The sequence below is a fragment of the Rhinoderma darwinii genome, chromosome 11 (assembly GCF_050947455.1).
Source record: "Rhinoderma darwinii isolate aRhiDar2 chromosome 11, aRhiDar2.hap1, whole genome shotgun sequence".
In the NCBI taxonomy this organism is placed as follows: domain Eukaryota; kingdom Metazoa; phylum Chordata; class Amphibia; order Anura; family Rhinodermatidae; genus Rhinoderma; species Rhinoderma darwinii.
The window spans coordinates 22,407,642-22,428,318 of NC_134697.1; the positions used below are offsets into that span (position 1 = coordinate 22,407,642).

The 20,677-nt window shown below is 39.6% G+C and overlaps 1 long non-coding RNA gene across 2 annotated transcripts in view; it reads right to left on the reverse strand.

Annotated features, from left to right (window-relative positions):
- Positions 1 to 475: 475 nt before the first annotated feature.
- Positions 476 to 20,677, reverse strand: part of LOC142663624 (uncharacterized) — a 68,491-nt gene continuing 48,289 nt past the window's right edge. The window contains exons 1-2 of one of the 2 annotated variants that reach the window (XR_012851122.1): positions 4,287 to 4,486; positions 476 to 842 (exon numbers count right to left, since the gene is read on the reverse strand). This is a non-coding gene — a long non-coding RNA (uncharacterized LOC142663624). Of the gene's footprint in view, positions 843 to 4,286; positions 4,487 to 20,677 lie in introns of those variants that run through there. The other variant, XR_012851121.1, reaches the window with a different exon arrangement.

Below are 20,677 nucleotides of genomic sequence, written 5' to 3' on the forward strand. Positions count from 1 at the left end.
CAAAAATGTCACAAACTTTACTTACTAGTACTTAATACATTCCATAGAAAGTAAATATAAAATCATTGCTACTATATTACATGCTATTTGCCTGACAAATAAAGTAAAACACCTTACTTACTAACACCACTTAATAACACATAATTGCCAGAGAAATCATGCGGGAAAAAAAATCTAATTAATATATTATTATTTGTATTATTATTATTATTATTGTTATTATTATTGTTATTATTGTTATTATTGTTATTATTATTATTGTTATTAATAATACAAATAATAATAATAAAAATAATATCAATTATATACATTTTATTTGAATTATTATCATTATTATTATTATTGTTGTAAAATTCCTTTGATCTAGAATCTGATAGTCCAGCACAGAACTACATGATCAAAAAATCTCATAAAACAGAACCAGAGACAGACAATTACGAGTTTCCTCTGTTTAAAAAACCGAGATTATCAACAATTTAAAGTCAACTTTTTATTTTGGACTGTTTATTAGGAAGTTCTCAATCCTTACTGGTAAACTTTATATTCTTTTCAATGACCGTCCAATAATCCAGAATATTTGATAATCCACATTTTGTCAGGTCTGATTAATGCTGATTTCTAGAAATCCCTCAAAAGCAACATCTGCAGGGAGTTCGTAAATTCTCCTCATGTTTGTAAGGATTTACTCCTACATTTCAAAAACATACTGTGCTGATAGGTAAATTGTCTTCTTATGAAATTGTTTCTAGTATGTGACGAAATTAGATTGTGAGCCCCATTGGCAACAGGAAGTGATGTGAATGGTGACAATCTCTATACAGCGCTACAGGAATATGTTGGCACTATATAAACAACAAGAAATAAAAACTGTTATTAGTAGCAGCATTTTTAATTACTGTATATTTAATAGTATTATTATTAATAAAATTATTATAATTCCAATAATGGAATTTATACTAATTCATATTATTGTATGTTAATAAATTTCAAAATATTCTATATAAATATTATTCCTGAGTAGTTAGTAATAATAATAAAAATAATAATAATAATAATATTTATATTATTATTATTTTTTATCATTATTATTACTTACTACTCAGGCATAATATAATAATAATAATAATAATAATAATATGTATAATGGTATAGGTAGGTTATAAATTATTATTATTATTATTATTATTATTATTATTATTTCCATTACATATTACAACAAATTTTAACATAATAAATCATAATCCAAATGTCATTTATTTCCCATAGTATTTCCAGGTGTCCCTTTTTCGGCCAATAAAAATCCAGCTTTTCAATTTCTTGAACACATCAGAATGAAGCCATTTTTTCATTAAGTTTATGGAAATGGCTGTAAATGTATTCATGTTTTTCTAAGGCTAAGATTTCAGTTTGATATTCAATCTGTATTTATTCATCAGCATAAGTCTATATCATTTCCTGCGATGTCCAAGGTTTATTTGCCATCTCCGCAGTAGTATTTATTTAGGCTAAAAGATGGATCTCAGCGGGAGTTGAGGGATAGCAGCACTTCTGTACTCCTGGTTTCGTACCCCCATTACAAGTCCCGTTTCAGACCGTGAAGCTCTTTTGACAGACAGCACGGGAAGGAAGAAAAAATAATTTTACATGAAAGAGTAAGTGACAGCTGGGGTCAGACTCTCTCTGTTTAATGACACCGCCAGTTACACATTCTGAATTGTTTAAATATGAGTCTACAGCTTCAACAATCATCATCGCACCAGTTCTACTTTTCATACCCAACAGCCAGGAAAGTGACACGTAATTACACACTTACTGATGGTATCGCCAGTGCCGATAATTAAAACTGCCACGTGAGGATTGCGATTGCTAGTCTACAGCTGGGATGTTGTCAAGAGGTAGAAACTCCAGCAGTTTTTAAAAGCTATCTACTTAAAGGTGGACCGCGGGAACCTGTGTTTTAGCATAAGAAAGGGCTCAACACATCATTCACAATGTCTCACGCAAATGGAGAAAATCTATTAACAATGCAATAAGTGAAATAAAACACGTTGGCCTAAGGGTTAAATTGGCTGGGAAGACTTACAATTCAGATGTAGGCTACTGCCCAGAATAAAAAGTAGGACTGGATTAATGGGCCGACTGTCAAATCATTATTTAAAAAAAAATAAAAATAGATTAAAATGTAACTTTAGGTGTTCGTCTCACAGCCTCTTCCAGGTAAATAATGGCTGCGATTTAGTCCTGACTGCATCAAAAAAATGAAATATGAGAATTTTTTTTTGCCTTTTTAGGCTCTGACACACAGAGGTGCAAGGTACAGATGTAGCAGAGCTGTTTTTCTTTTGACACAGTATTATGATGCATTCCCTGTGGCTTTCCGTAGTAAATGTACTGCATTATCTCCCAATGTAATCTGCCATCTCAGCTCTTTTTTATCTGTATACTTTACGTGTCAGATATTTATTTTTTTAGTTGCACATTGCTGATTTAGTATCATATTGGGGACATATATTATAGACATATATTATAATTTATAATAAAAACAACATAATAATGTTTTATTTTAAAAGAAAATATGCCACCAGAAAGATCTCTTATTGATGGTGAAATAATGTCGTAATCTAATATGTGCTACTGTATCTACAGAATATTCCCCCTCCCCCAACAAAATGATGGACATATACATGAGACATCTGTCGGCCCAATGCTCATTCGGCCGATGTTTATCTCTACAAATTTATCCGAGCATGCTTGATATTTTGGATGGAGAGATAAGTCAATGCTAGAAGTGTCAAAAGACAGTCAGGAGCCCCCCATGCACATAAGATTGTCTGCCAATTTGGTTGAACTTGGTGCGTTCAGCTAACTTTTATGGCCTGTTTACAGTATGTGCACTGTATGTAAAAAAAAACAAAAAACACCGACCTTGACTGATTGGCCAAAAGTAATCATGTGACACGGTTAAATGGGTCACCTCATCTTTTAAAGTGATGGCTTGGATATGCCATGACTTTATGATAATGGGGATCCTACCTTTGGAACCCCCACGATCATTATTTTTTCCTGCACAGCGGGCGCCGATGAGCAGGGAAAACTTAGAAGCAGATGTAGACCTAAATTAACGCTGCAGCCCCACCATTCTTAGGATCGGTGAGGTCCTAGGGATCGGACCCCCACCAAGCATAAAGTGATAGCATATCCTCTTTCAGGGAGATAAACATTTTTGGCATCTAGCAATAGGACTGGGCTAGGTAGACGCTGTAATGTTGTTATCAGGAACTGCCTCTGTTCTATAGTTGTCCCTGCCAGTTGGACTTATAGTATTTATACACAGAATACCAGAACTGTATTATATAATGCCACAGTCACTAGGCAATAGATATTAACTATGCCCACAAGGCAACGGGTAAATACAATACAAAACAATATACAACATTGCACATTGCAAAGTACTCAAGATATCCTACCAGATGCCCAGCCTCATTCTGCTCCAAAACTGGCAGAAAGACTGCCCTTCTTACAGGTAAGTAGAAGATTGGTGGAGGTTCAAATCTCAGCACCCCTACCAATTAGCTGATTGAAAGGGCTGCGGTGCCCTGAGGAGCGCCGGGTCCCCTTTATTCTTTGCCAGACACAGCTCCATACATTTGGTAATGGCTGTGCCTGTTATTCCAGCTCAGTCCCTTTTACTTGAATAGGACTGAACAGCAGTGAGCTGCAGTACCAGGCACCGCCACTACAAAATTCATGCCGCTGTGCCTGGTAAACCATAAAAGGGGACCCGGCGTTCCCCAGGGCAACACGACCCCTTCAATCAGCTGATTAGTTGGACCCTCAAGGATAGGTCATCAATATCAAAGTCCCAGAAAACCCCTTTAAGATTTGCACTGTGGTGATAGCACAAAGGGACAAAGGCAGAGTCGTAGCTAGGCCTTCCGGTTAAAGGATTCAGTGTGCTGCCCTATACCTGTATTTAAATAACCTAGCTAAGGTAGAGTGGCTTGTTGGTACCCCTTGACACCCAGAACCCCGACATATGCCCTCACCCTATCTATGTTTCTAGGACAAGCCATGTCATTCCCCATTTCTGCATGCATTATTAATCCGTTTTCCAAAAGTCAATTAAGATGGACAACCCTGCTAAGGCTTAAGTATTCCAAGGTTGATCTAACAAAGTTATGGTGGAATTATGTATCGGGTGGAGTTTATATTTAATATCATATAATATATAACCTGCTATGATGATATTATAAGGAAACAACAACTGTGCTACTAGCCATAACTACCGTTTTGCCTTTGTTTCTGAGTATCTTTATGTTGTGTCCATTTTTTCTTGAGATGTGGTCTCTTCTTCAGTAAAATGCGCCTCTGTTTATTTGCTGAGGGGGTCCATGTTTTTGAAGTTCTAAGAAGTGATGGTTTCATATACGGGAAAGCCTGCTCTTCTCGGACGTTACAAGACTGAATCTTTGATGTATTTCCTGCGGGACCTTTAAAAAGGAATTCCTCACAGTTAGGACTAGAAACAATGGAACTGGTCCAGCTATCTGTGTAAACGATGGTAATGCTATGTTAAAGTGTTATACATCTTAAGGAGTCCCTTGTTTTCTCTCTGCACCTTGAAGGACTGCACAAAGCCAAATTCTGTTTTGTGAGGCGCGATGGCTTGCAAATACCATGTGCCTAGTGTGACTACTGACTAGATCAGCCTTGGCATATTTGACTGCTAAGTACATATTCCCCCCAGGCCAAAACCGTAATTTACACCAAAAATATGTCATCCGCTTTTACCGCTACCCAGGAATAACAGGCAAGCCATTCATTGAGATCTTGTCATAAATGTGACAACCGCATACAATCACTAAATGACAATTATCTAAGAGCAAGGTAAATGAGGAGTGCCGGTCACAAGTGCAGTCTTCATCCTGCGTATCTGAATATTTCCCGTATCCATTCACTCAACATAGAGGAGACTTTAAAACCACATAGTGACAAATTCCCTGCATTAACTTTATATATTTCTGGCAAAAGCTACATGAATATAACACCTGTCCTATACACGGAGCATTTTTTGGACTTTTAAATTTATTCTTATTAATATTACAGGGTATTTTTTGCTGTTTGCTTATACTAAACACTACTTATATTATATTAATTACAGGCTCCGTTGTATATTTGTATTGCAATTGATCAGAATCAGAGAAAATGTCTCCATCATTCTTTAAGGCAAATGCCACATAAATGACTGCTCAGATTAGAGCAGGTAGGATTGAAAAATCTGTAGCCAATCAGAGAACTCGAAATAAAACTGCAGAGCAGAGTATTTCAGCCTAGTCAAATCCGATTGGTCAAGGTTCAACTAAACTGGGGCTTTACTTATGCCCTCGAAAAGTAATAAATAGACTCCTGACACTGACAAATCAAATGCTGATTTTTTTTTTTATCTCTAGCTTTACTAGCTTATTGTTTAAATAATTATAAGGCCACATTTTATCATCATGTTATATTTAAATTCAACGGTGCTTATTATTTCTGAATATATCTTTCTAGTGGTTGGAGCTCTGTTTTTTTCTAATACAGAGCTCCAAATCCCCAGCATACAGTAGGCACAGAGTTAAATATGAAAATCATGGCTGCCTGCAGCCACCACTAGGGGGAGCTTACTGGATACAGTATTATTGTTGAGTTTAATGTCTAACAGTATGCAGTAAGCTCCCTCTAGTGGTGGCTGTAACTTTATTTGTATGAAGGAGATTTGGAGCTCTGGATCAGAAAAATAGAGCTGTAACCCGTATAAAAATATATTGAAAAATTAATCAGCACAGAAGCTTGGACCTAATAGCAATATGGTGTAAAAAGGTGGAGATTCACTTCAAGGGCCAATATTACGCAAGATAAACATCTGTCCTGGTCATGTGATGGAAACCCAAATGCACGGCTCAGCAAAGAGTACTGATAACTGTACTGCACCTGTATTCAGTCCTGCACCCGTGTGTTCATCACATGATCAGGACAGATTTTTATCCGCTGTTACAATGAAGCTGTTGAATGACAGCAAGCAGAGATCTTGTACGCAATTGACACAGAAAGTATATTAGAAAGTGGCATAATTTTTCATTATACAAATAAAAAACCTTACTTGCTGAAACAGTAATACCCCTTTAACAGCATAGGAGTCAATTTTACATTTTCCAATTATTTGTATTCTTCTCCCTATTTCTATTTGCTTAATAATTATACAAAAATGTCATTGTGAATTAAATGAGTCTACACTCAAGGATATACATACATTGAATGTCACCCAATTTGTGTTTGATTTCGATACGGACTTGTTAAATTGTAATTTATCTCGCTTATGAGTCCATGTGGAACAATGGCAAATAGTCTACTGGAATAGACAGCGTTTAGAACATATGTTCTGGAGACAATGAATAGCCTGAGGAGGAAGCTGACTTGGATTCAATGAATTAATGAAGGAGAAGGTCACGAGATTATGACAGTGGAACTTTTCTAGTTTTCATTTAGGGATTTTTTTTTCCGCTACTTTGTATTTGACACATTTACTGCATGTTTTATTATAATAATTGTGTCTTTTAATAGTACTAAACAAAATAGAATATATGTTACAAATAATAAAGGGGGGACCATGTGCGCCATGTCTAAAACTAGTGCAGACAAAATACTTAGCGTCTTTCATATTTCCAATGCAGCTTGCATAGTATGAGCAGTGCTCTGACTAGCTACTAGGAGTAATTGCTTTCTATATAGGATTAGTTAAGGCAATGTTTCGGTGATTATAAAAAAAACAAAAAACAGGGTATGTAATAAAACTACTATTTTAATTTAGAGAAACTTTGTATGACATGCTTTTGTTGCAGGCTGTGACCTCCACTGATTTTTTGCAGAAATTGTAATAGGAGATATCTTAGTACAGCCCTGCCAGGACCTTACTCCTCAATAATATCCCCATATAACTACAATTTCCTGCCCTTCTTGATGTGAGTGGGGGGTCATTCTTGCACATTGTAAGCCCTATTTTTTTTCTCTATCTGTAATCATACTTTATTTCAGAGGACAGTATATAAAAAACAGGACTTGACATATCATGTTTATGTACTTAAAGAGGCTCTGTCACCAGATTATAAATGCTCTATCTCCTACATAATGTGATCGGCGCTGTAATGTCGATAACAGCAGTGGTTTTTATTTTGAAAAACGATCATTTTTGACAAAGTTATGAACAATTTTTGATTTATGCTAATTCGTTTCTTAATAGACAACTGGGCGTGTTTTTACTTTTTACCAACTGGGCGTTGTACAGAGGAGTGTATGACGCTGACCAATCAGGGACCAATCAGTGACCAATCAGCGTCATACACTACTCATTGTTCCAGCCCAGTGTGATTGTGCATTGAAAGAAGCTGGGCTGGAACAATGAGAAGTGTATGACGCTGATTGGTCACTGATTGGTCACTGATTGGTCAGCGTCATACACTTCTTTTCACAATGCCCAGTTGGTAAAAAGTAAAAACACGCCCAGTTGTCTATTATGAATTTAATTAGCATGAATCTAAAGTGTTTATAACTTGGTCAAAAATGATCGTTTATCTACATTACAGCGCCAATCACATTATGTAGGTGATAGGGCACTTATAATCTGGTGACAGAGCCTCTTTAAAGTCTTCCCCATAGTCAAGACCTAGTCACAGATTAAAAAAAAATTCTATCTATAGAAGAAAAGTGGAGTCATAAACTCTTATAAAAATGCCCAAACTTTATACCAATAATTAAAATATTAAACATGAGACATTCAAATAAGGACCTCCAACAAATTAGACAGTATGAATAAATATTAGGGTTCCTGGCCCAAATATTTGTTACAATGTCAAAATTACAAAGTCAAGTCCATTGATCACCCAGGAACACCATGTTCCTAACATATAGTCATTGTAATCAGAGGTTATGAAAAAAGCTTCAATAATAAATGAACAGGAGAAAAGGATCTAACCCGTGTGGAGTCTGCTCACACTATAAGGTGCCCCAACATGTGTTTCATGTATATGCTTCCTCGAGGAGTAGGTTGCTACTTTCCCTGCTCATTTTATATAGTAACCAAACAAGGTCACGTGGCATTCAGTGGCCAACAACGCCGTTGATTTATGGTGCTTGCGCAGAGCCAAACTAGCTGCGCCTTTACCTTACTTTTGGCACTCAAGCACCAATGTTTATTATAGGGTGCCACAAACAGAACTGTGATGCAACGGGCATGCGCACGACGCATGCTGAAATGCGAAGGGGAAAGAGCACCCCAGTGGCTAGCCAGTGGTACTACCACAGGGGGAGGTGAGTCTGTATTCGAGAAAATCTCATCACATAAAAAGATATTTAATCATTGCCCTTTTACCATCAATGGTGCCAGTAGCTGATGTTTCTTAGTGTGTGCTAAAAAATATATAATAAAGTCAAAAAGTGCTGAATATATAACATAATACATTAAAAGTTTATGGCACTGATTGAAACAGCCCAGGGTGGTGAGGACTCGGGGCCATCCTTCCAGTGATCGTGGGGGTTCCTGTGGTTGATCCCCAGTGATCCTTTATGGGAAGACCCCTTTAAAGAGGATCTGTCACCTCCCCTGACATCTGTACCTTAGCAAATACTTGGAATAACAATTCTGGAACATAATTTCTTAGAACTCTGCATTGTGCCATTCCTCCTAGAAATGCATGAATAAATTGACAACTGGGTGTCACCATTCCGCTTGTCAAAGGTGCGCGTCCCTACATAGTCTCACTCTGTCACTCTGATTGGACAGTGTCAGCCTGTGTAGGGACACACCCCCAACTGGTAACACCCAGCTGTCAATTTATTCACAAAATTCAAGGAGAAATAACAGAAGAACGGCAGAACGTAGAGTTCTAATAAAATATGTTCCAGAATTGTTATTGAATGGGGACAATAATTATTTGCTCAAATGGATTTGTCAGGAGAAGTGACAGGTCCTCTTTAAGATCTTTTCAGATCACTGTTACTATAATCATGATGTTGGTGAGTGTCAAACCACAATTTCAAGCATGTGGGTCAATCCACAAACACTACAATGATTGACTGCAAAGCGATATGTGATCTCATCATCATCAAATACAATGAAACCAATATTAGGATAAAAGGAAAGGATGCCATGAGGGACCATTGTGAACATTAGGGGGCAATGATTATGGTTACATTTCCTTGTGTGTCATCTATACCTTGTTCTCACCATTCTATCAAGGGATCCACCCTTTACTCTGAGTCTATAAATTATGTGGTAGTTAGACATTTTTCACGCCGTACGAGCAGCTCACAGAGGTCTAGAGAGAATGTAAAATACTATGCAAATTGGCTGGTAATATGTAAAATGTTATTCAGGCCTATTCTCTCAGCAGATGCACTTTATAAACCTTTTGTATTCACCATAGATTTTCAGCTAAGTAGCGGTTGGAGGTTTCGTAGATGCATCAATATAAAAATAAATAAATAAACGTATACATCGTAATACAATGAGAAATCCCTTTTATCTTGCAGTGTAAATCCCATCTTAATTGCCACAAGGCTTTCTTTTAATATCTTTCACCATGTTCTTGAGGAAGGCCTCCCGTATATCAAGGACAGTCTCATGACAATAAGACTTCTACATTATGGTGTTACATGTCTGACCCCTCCCAGTTCTGCCACAGCATTGCCCTCGAATGAGTATATTACAGTGAGGTTGAAGGTACTTTAATAATACTGTACAAGTGATTTAGTTGATGTGTAGAAATATTGATCATGGGAGCTCCGGGTCATATGCTCGATGTCTGCAAAGAATTTTAATCAGAAATTTCTCAGTCTTTACATATTGATTTTGAAAAGATTTGTGTTTATTTCTCTACTTATTCTAAACAGAAGTTACACTGCATATATATATATATATATATATATATATATAGAGCAGCACCTCAAATATATGCTTGTGGGTGCCAGCGACCTTAAAGAGGCTCTGTCACCAGATTATCAAATCCCTATCTCCTATTGAATGTGATTGGCGCTGCAATGTAGATAACAGAAAAGTTTTTGTTTTTTTTGAAAAACGATCATTTTTGCCCACGTTATGAGCAATTTTATATTTATGCAAATGAGCTTTTCAATGGACAACTGGGCGTGTTTTCTCGTTTTACCAACTGGGTGTGTATTGGGTTTTTACCAACTGGGCGTTGTGACTAGAAGTGTATGATGCTGACAAATCAGCGTCATACACTTCTCATCGTTCCCACCCAGCTTCTTTCACTGCAGACACACAGCGTAACGTCACCCACAGGTCCTTCAACCTTGGCGTCGGACAGAGAAGATACATGGGCTCCAGCCGTCCGAGAGGGTAATATGCTCGTCTCTAGGGAGTTTACTTTGCTTACCTGCACACGGTGATGCTGCTGCAGATTCAATTGTACTCTCTCGGACGCCTGGAGCCGATGTGTCTTCTCTCTTCCGACGCCAAGGTTGAAGGACCTGTGGGTGACGTCACACTGTGTGTCTGCAGTGACAGAAGCTGGGTGGGAACGATGAGGTCACCCACAGGTCCTTCAACCTTGGCGTCGGACGAGAGAAGACACATCGGCTCCAGGCGTTCGAGAGAGTACAGTTGAATCTGCAGCAGCATCACCGTGTGCAGGTAAGCATAGTAAACTCCCTAGAGACGAGCATATTACCCTCTCAGACGGCTGGAGCCCATGTATCTTCTCTGTCCGACGCCAAGGTTGAAGGACCTGTGGGTGACGTCACGCTGTGTGTCTGCAGTGAAAGAAGCTGGGTGGGAATGATGAGAAGTGTATGACGCTGATTTGTCAGCGCCATACACTTCTATTGACAACGCCCAGTTGGTAAAAACACAATACACGCCCAGTTGGTAAAAACCCAATACACTCCCAGTTGGTAAAACGAGAAAACACGCCCAGTTGTCCATTGAAAAGCTCATTTGCATAAATATAAAATTGCTCATAACTTGGGCAAAAATTATCGTTTTTTTTTAAAAAACAACTTTGCTGTTATGTACATTGCAGTGCCGATCACATTCAATTGGAGATAGGAATTTGATAATCTGGTGACAGAGCCTCCTTAACCTTGATCAGGGGTCTACAATATATAAAATCCATATAAATCATGGCACTTCAAGATATCCATTAAAAAATGTGATTTAGGCTTCATTTACATCTGCATCCGGGCTCCGTTCATGGGTTCCGTTTGAGCTTTCCGTCAGGGGAACCCATGAACGGAACCCTGACTGAAACAAATGGAAACCGTAGGTTTCTGTTTGTATCACCATTGATTTCAATGGTGTCGGAATCAATGCAAATGGTTTCCGTTTGTCTCTGTTTTGCAAGGGTTCCGTTGTTTTGATGGAATGAATAGCGCCGTCGACTGCGGTATTGCTTATGTCAAAACGACGGAAGCCTTGCACAATGGAGACAAACGGAAACCATTTGCATTGAATCCGACACCATTGAAATCAATGGTGATGCAAAGGGAAACCTATGGTTTTCGTTTGTTTCAGTCAGGGTTCCGTTCATGGGTTCCCCTGACGGAAAGCTCAAACGGAACGCCTGAACGGAACCCTGACGCAGATATGAACGAAGACTAATTCTTCAATGCAAGAAGCGATGATTCTGCCCTATCACATGAGCATTTTCACAGGGCTTTTAGCCAAGTCAAAGTCTCTAAAAGGAAGAGAAACCCATCTATAGACAGCTGGTTTAGGTTTTGGTCCTTCATCAGTAGGGGTGGAGGAGACTCTGGCTTGGCTAAAATTCCTTGTCCTCTTTTAAGGCTCTTCTATGGGTCGGACATTGACTTACAGGGAAACTACCTCCAATAGGGGGCACTAGTGAGATTATTTTACTTCTCCTGGAGGAGAAATAACTTGCATATTTTTTTTTCCCCATGGAGAATTGCCTGTAAGACTCCATACCAGATGTATCTCTTTAATGAGAACCAGCACCTCCTGAGTGCTCAAAAGGAGTATTATGCTATGTGCCCCCCATACCCCCAGTTGTTTTAATGTCCAGTGATCCGCTATTATTGCCAGGGTGAGATGTGAGCGGTTGGACATTCATTCAGAAATGCAGTGTTACATGGCACCCATTCATATTAAGTATATATTACAAGGCCATGCCAACTCCTCCAGAGTGGAAAATGTTCTTTGTAGCAGCTCTCCACACTGGGTAATACAAGTTAATTCAGAGAGGGAGACCCCTATATGATGTCCATATGCTGTCATAGGGCTATAGATAAGAGTTGTCCAATTGGGACAACCAACTTTTATAGGCATAAATATCAGACAAGTAGAAAACATACCATTGGCTTTGGAGAGTCTCTTTAATTAATTTAATGGAATGCGACTTAGTATAAGGACCATGAAAATCATCTTAAATTTTGCACAGGAATTAAAAATGTATTTCATTTTTGTATTTATATTTTTTACAACAAATATTTCTGCTTTATATCTGGAAAAATAGAAATTTGGAGTATAAATATATGCCATATTTTAACGTTTCCCCCTGTAATATATGGGTTTTATTTTGTAACTTTGTTAAAAGTGTCAACAGACATGACTATGTTTATTCAGTAGAATAATGTCTCATATATTTAAGGCCATACGGAGTTTATGCTCTAATGGCATAAATATGTGTTTATCAAATTCATGATTTCCCTACAGGTTAACGCTCAAGAGTCAATTAAAACTATGTCATAACACAAGACTTTTGACAAAGGAAGCCATTGTTGTTTATTGAACTGAGATAAACAACATATTTTCATTTTAGATTTGCTCTCGGTGTATGTGCTGGGAATGAAAAGAGAAAACACAAAAGTATGTTCGCTCCAATAATATTCCAAACTGTACAAACAGAGGGAACACAATGCCCAGATGCAGAAAAAAAACAGAAATGACTTATTACAAAGACTATGGATAGTACAGTGGGTAGCAAACAATACCTAAAAGTTGTAGCGGTCCATAGATCATGTTCCTTCAGGGCCAGGACAAGCGAATGTCAATGATGAGCAGGAAAGCATAAGAAAAGGAAATGAACAGGGGGTAGATATTGAAGCTTGGGAGGGAGAGCTGTGACTAATGGGGGGCAGATTGTGATTAACTTTGTGGGCGACATGAGGGCATACTTGCTAACAGTTCTGATTTTTTGCAGACCGGACCAGAAAGTGGTGGGATGTATTTTAATTTGTATAGAAAGGGGCGTCTCTATGTTTGCTGGTGGCAATCTTGGGCAGAACTGGCTTGAAGTGTTTCAAATGTTGGTAAGTATGCATGGGGATATTTTCACTAGGTTTTGGGGGCACACTCTGGTTTACACAGTAAGGGTAAGTTCACACAGGGCGGATACGCTGCGTAAAGGTACTCAGAATTTCCGCCATGTTGCCTGCAGGGAATTCCGGCAGAAAAACCGCACCAAATTGTTGTGTCGTTTTTCGCCCAGAATGTCCGCTGCAGAATTCCTGCAACGGAAAAAATAAATGGCTATACTTACCATGGCGACGCGTCCCTTTGACGTCCTGACGTTCTGCAGCCCTGGGATGACACATCATCCCATGTGAGCGCTGCAGCCTGTGATTGGCTGCAGTGGTCACATGGGATGACACGTCATATGAGGAGGCCGGCCTGAACGAAGAAGCCCAGAATTCTGGGTAAGTATAAGATTTTTTTTTTCTGAGTAGCGTTTTTTTGCGGCGGAATTGCAGCTTTTTTCTGCAGCAAAATCGCAACATCTGCTATTTGTTGCAGGTTTTACCTCTCATTGAATTAAATGGGGAAAACCTGCAACAAACAAAGCAGTGATTACGCAACTACAATTGACGTGCTGCAAATTAAAAAACCGCACCGCAGGTCATATTCTGAGCGTTTTTTCCGCTCATCATTTACGCAGCGTGTGGATGAGATTTGCTCAAATCTCACCGACTATGCTGCTACTGTATTATGCTGCGGATACTCCACAACGTAATACATTGCGGAAAATCCACAACGCAACGTGTGAACTTACCCTTACGCCAACCTCTGTGATTGACATGAAGCTTCTGCTTCCTTATTAAAAAGAGGTGCCACAGCAGCTGATTTCCAATGTCCAGACATCCAAGTGTAACCGCTCTCCCAATCACCAGTACACAACTACAGACAAGCAGGGCTAAGGCTCTATAGGGGGCATATGAGGACGTCTATGCCAGGGAGCTGAGGGTTTTGGTTTAGGTGGACACGCATTGATATTGGATCTTATATAAAGAACACTAATATGGGGACACGCGTGGCTGACGCATTGTTATGAGGTCAACTCTGACGAGGTCAGTAAAAAAAAAAAATTTAAAAATTGGGCACTATACAGTAAATCTGTTTTCATTTTGAGTTGTGCAAGAAATAGGGAAGGGGTTGGGGGGTAACTGCTGCTCAGGGGCATAACTAGAATTCATAGGGCCCCAGAGCAGAATGAGATGGCCCCCCACCACCTAGTGTCAAGAAACTAAAACAGCAGCATGAGTAGAAATAATTAAAGGTAATGAGAATACTATATCAGAGAATCCACATAGCAGAAAGTCACCAACTTGTTATTCCCCCCAAAAGGGAAGTATGATCTTACACCTGAGTGTGCCCTCTCAACGTCTGGGCCCCTAAGCAGCTGCAATGGCTATAGTTACGCCCATGCTGCTGCGACTCCTGTGCTGTAGTGCAGGAAAGAGACCACTGCAGCTACAATTCTGTAATTTTTTATTTGTTCTGTGGGGGCGCTGCAGGGGAAATGAATGATGGCTACTGGATTCCCCCACAAATTACAGTTGATCTCTAGGGCTCCCCGCAGCGAGACACCCTGTGATAAGCTTATTGTCGGGGAACCTTCTAACAAAGCGGACAAACATAATCCTAATCTAAGTCTGCTGATCACCTATCAGACGTTTTATGTTCTCGCAGCATTATTTTTAGATTACCGCCAATTATAAAGGGAGATAACTTTTTATTATTGGATCACAATTTAGGCAATGTCCTTACATACTACTGAAAGTGGCTCTAAACCGGAGTAAAATACATATAAAGAGACTAACTGGGCGATTATGGGGCAAACGATCGTTCATATAACGCTCGTTGCCGATTATTGCGATGTGTAAACAGGGCAGCAATCAGTAGATGAACGAGCAAATGCTCGATCATCTGCTGATGGTAGCGTTTTTAAAAATATATATATTATCATTGTCGGCAGCTCATCTCCTGGTGTAAACAGGGAGATGCGCTGCCGACATGATCATAATCATAATGGATGGATGGGGACGAGCGAACGGAGTAACGAGCACTCGTTCCCATACTGTGTGACAGGAGCAAACGAGCGCCGATCAACGAGCTGTCTCATTGATCGGTGCTTGCTGCACCGGCCAAAATTGTCCGGAGTAATAGGGCCTGAATACACAGACCAGTCCAACCTTATATCCCCATAAGACTTTCCTACATGCAGATGGAGTTGTTTTTTCAGCTGATGTTTTGTAACTTTTAGCTTTGCTTTAGTATGAATGAGTTTTGCATTATTAGATGACCAGATGATACGCGAGGTTCCGCTATTGTCAGAAACACAGGTCTCATTTTTAGATCGTTGTTATTATTTTACAGGAGATTACAGGCGTGCAGTGTTTATGTAAGATGGAGGGTCCGGATAAGAGGGTCACATTTACAGGAACCTGATAAAAGCTGCCGTTCACACTGAAAGTTTATCTTATTGTTCTCAGTTAGGACTTGAATAGTGACCTGGAAGGAAGACGTTTGCTTAGAGGAGGCCGATTCCTTTCACAGGGCAGCCCCGCTGTCCGCCTGAAGTAACAATGTATGTGAAACGACAAAGGACATCCCTGTGATTACATCTTCTGGACCACGGCAGAGGAAAAGACCCTGCAGAAAAAGTATTTAACTGGAGTGAAAGGTTAATGATTCACTAAAACCCCCTGACCCACAGCAGAAATTTCTGACGTTTTATGAGGAACAGAATTTTTTTTTAACTTGTCCTTCATTAACCCCATTGTTTACACTGCACACATACCGTACTTAAAGGGCAATACCACCGTAAAAAGAAACCACCAGTATAGGTAAATCGTGAGTATCCAATTTATATTTTACCCTTAGTCTGTATTACAGCTATTACCCAGCTTTCCCAGGCTACTGAATGGAAAATCAGCCTTATCATGGAGCACTAACCACTTCTATATTAATGCATAACTAGGCAGATTTTCCATTTTGCACGCTAGGAAAACTAAGTGATATAACTTATGAGAGATATAATGGAGGCCTTATTGATGGTCATACAACTTTAAAAAAACCAGATATAACTATGAAGTGGCAGAATATTTTCAACTTTACAGAAGAAGTATCATTTTAATTGATGATTTTAGGTGAAAATGTTTTTTGAATTATGTGAAATGGTTTGTCACTTTAAATCATATATTAGGAAATTGCATAAATAGCAATCCCATAAAATAATGTTATTATAAATTTGCTCTATTATCTATAAGGGCATGCCCCCACGTGGCGGATTTCCTCCGCAACTGTCCGCATCAATGCCGCACAGAATCTGCGTTGCGGATTACGGCTGCGGATCTGCCCAAAATGTGCAGTAAATTGATGCGGACTAGCTGCTGCGGACTGCGGTAAAAGTACTTCCCTTCTCCCTATCAGTGCAGGATAGAGAGAAGGGACAGCACTTTCCCTTGTGAAAGTCAAAGAAATTCATACTTACCGGCCGTTGTCTTGGTGACGCGTCCCTCCTTCGGCATCCAGCCCGACCACCCTGGATGACGCGGCAGTCCATGTGACCGCTGCAGCCTGTTATTGGCCTGTGATTGGCTGCAGCCGTCACTTAGACTGAAACGTCATCCTGGGAGGCCGGACTGGAGACAGAAGCAGGGAGTTCTCGGTAAGTATGAACTTAATTTTTTTTTACAGGTAGCTGTATATTGGGATCGGTAGTCACTGTCCCGGGTGCAGAAACAGTTACTGCCGATCGCTTAACTCTTTCAGCACCCTGGACAGTGACTATTTACTGACGTCTCCTAGCAACGCTCCCGTCATTACGGGAGCCCCATTGACTTCCTCAGTCTGGCTGTAGACCTAGAAATACATAGGTCCAGCCAGAATGAAGAAATGTCAAGTTAAAAAAGCAAAACGCATCCGCAGCACACATAACATGTGCATGACAGCTGCGGACTTCATTGCGGAATTTAGAATCTCCATTGAAGTCAATGGAGAAATTCCGCCATGAGTCCGCAACCAGTCCGCCACTGCTCCGCAACAGACAGAGCATGCTGCGGACACCAAATTCCGCTCCGCAGCCTATGCTCCGCAGCGGAATTTTACGCATCGTCTAAACGAACACTGCTAAATTAAAGTGGAAGTCAATGGAGAAACGGCTCCGCTGCGGATTAAGTGAAATTCCGCCACGTGTGAACCCAGCCTAAGAGTGACCCCCATAATAATACTCTATAAGGAAATGCAAATCCCCTGTTTTTGCCCTTTAGATTTATGACCAGGTGCCTGCTGTTTTATTACGGAGTCTAGAGTCCATTCACAGAATGTAGGCTGCTGGAAGTGGCGGTCTGCTGAAACGTCTGCAGTCATTGAGTATTTGAAATTCCCAGATGTTATCTCCAAAGGCTGAAGAGGCAAATTGTATTTAAGGTCTATTATGTACAGATGTAGCAGAACTGAATTTGTTATTTCATATTTATATATTTTGTGCATAAAGCAACTTTTAGGCTAGGGTCACACATGTCATTTTTTGGCTCCACAGGAGCGGATACAAAAGAAAGAAGTCCTATAAGTCTTTTCTTTACACCTTTTCTTCCTTTAGGAGCCAAAAACAGCACCAAAACCGGAATCAAAACTGTGTGTTAGATCTTGGCCTAAGGGTGTATTCACATGGGCAGGTTTTGATCAGGGTTTTTTTATACAGTTTTTGAAGCCAAAATTAGGTGTGGATCATAAAGGGATAGAAAGTATAAGGCCTGATTCCCATGACAGGGATAATCGGCCGGGTGACGGCCGTTTTATTAATGGCCATCACACGGCTGCATTAAAATCAATGCATCTCTATGGGGCTATTCACATGGGCGTGTTTATTTTTTTAACGGACCGAGTGAACTGTCCGGGATAAAATAGGACATGTCCTATTTTTGCTACTTTTTCAGGATCCCTCAATAGACTCAAGCCTATGAGGGATTCATGAAAACGGGACCTGCACGGGTGCAAATCGGCCGTTAAAAACTTCCATCTTACATGACCGATTTGACATCCGGTTGTGTGAATAAAACCTAAAAGGACAGATAATACTTATCCCTTTATTTTAATCTACTCCTGGTTTTGGCTTAAAAAATGCATCAAAAACCTGATCAAAGCCTGCACATGTGAATACACCCTTGAGAAGATTTTCGCTAGGTTGTATTTACATTGTATATAGTGCTACATTGTATATAGTGCTACAAAGACCTGCCCGGGATCCAGTGATCCAAGAATAAACTGATTTGGTGATAAACTGGAATCCTCGGATACATCTTCTCTAACCACAAGTGATCAGATGATATTACCAGGGATGCTGAGCGTGGCTGCTTATTTGCAAGGGAATGGAGTATATTGCTCAACACCCATACAAATTAATGGGCAACCGTGTAATACATAATCATGCCAAGTCCAATAAAGTGTAAGACTTTGTCGGCCGCATAACTCTGCTCTGCCCCTAGAATATGGTCCCACGTAGACGAGCCCCTTTGTGACAGTAGGATATATGGATAGGGCTTGTCCTGATGGAATAACCCCTCCAGTGCACTGTATGTGGCACCAAGTTTGCTCAGGAGTCTGTAGACACAATGCCCTTTGCTAAGATTCAGAGGCAAGACCAGATCAATATCCAAACATTTATCAGAGACGGTGCAGTACAACTAAGTATTCCCCGAACAATACTCTCAGCCAGCCAGCGCATCCACTATAATCCTAACCCTGACCGAGACAACCCATAGGCATAGGCCTACTGTGCCTAATGCAAAATCCAGCCCTGACTGTATGGATAGAAAATCATATAGTAGAATAACTAAAATTCACTTTAAAGTAGCTGCAATTGTTGAAATAATTTTTTTCTAGTAGAGTGACCTTTTAAATACGGTGCTCCCCCTGCTTTGTGAAGAACGATAATGTGTCGTCCAGTGTCATGTGACCACGCCAGAAAATTGTCACCATTGCTGACTTGTTGCGACACATCATGGGGATTCTGGTGCTAAATGTAAAAGGTACGCATATTAGAACTTTTTTATTTTTTATATTATTCTTTCTTTTTAATATTTTCACCCACCTCAAGGTATTTTTTATGGGCTCCTTTAAGATAATGCAATAGGTTTATCTGCAGTTCAATCGAAAAACACAGATCACAGATATCAAGAACAAACTCAGCTCTGCTACATCTGTATCTAATGTAAGTCTTATGCAAATACCGCCAAAATTTCCAGTGACAGCTTCATAGTTCATCATCCAAAAGCATTATTTCATGCCTAAAAATGTGAATATTCATATGGAGATCCCATGTGGCCTGTGTGGATTGGAGCATGTTCTAATAAATCCCTTTCACTGTATATAGATGCCGATCCGCATATTATACATGGGAGGGATATCATAAACCCCTGATGTTTTATGGGAACGAGTAAGATTGTGTCCAGTATCATATAAAGAAAATTCTGTTTAATTCTATTTATTTATTTTACTGCCTCAATAAAAACATTATTAAAAAATAATCCATAAAACTAAACAATATCTAATAACAATTCTTAAGCAGTGCGGTTTACACTGTTCTGTTTATAGCCTTAAATATATTTTTTAAACCTCCACCCATCCCAAAAAAATATTAAAAAGCATAAAGTTGACATTTTCTGGCACATTTCTCCATAGCACATGAGTAAATCTCTCGGCAAACGTCTGGGGATATCAACGAAATGTTGCAAACGCCAAAGCAGAAATCTAGCAACACTTTCTGGCTTAGGCCGATTCCAAACAAGAGGACAACGTGTGTCGAAAACCCGACCCCAAGGCATTAATTCGATATTAAAGCCCGAGACGCTGGGAGAGAAGAATGTGTCGGCTGAGATACCAAATGGGGCAGAACATTGTATCCAGTTCAGGAAAAGGAAGAAAATAGCAATAATCGAACAAAGATATATGTCACCGGGAAGGATCAGTCTAATCCGTTGCACATGTGTAAAACCCCTGAAGAGTTTTTCTGAGTGTGCGCTGAGTCCTGCGAATATTGGTGAACAGAACCACACACCAAAGTCATCTATTGATGAAAAACATGTTTAACTTGGCAAGAATTGATGTTTCTTGTACATGAAAGTCGTGTAAAAATCAAAACAGTCAAATGTTGCAATAGATTTGAACAGATATGAGTGAAACTTGGCACTGGTTTTCTGCCAGATGTAGCAGAGTTGAATTTGTTGTTTAAAGGGGTTCCTCGCTTTGGACATCGTCTTTTCAATTGCTATGCCCCCTAATGACTGGCTGATCAGATGTGGTCTTACTGCTGAGGGTGCAGTTGTTTTTGGAAGGGGAGCACAGTGCAGAATTCATTGCTACCGGCAGTACAGGATTTACATA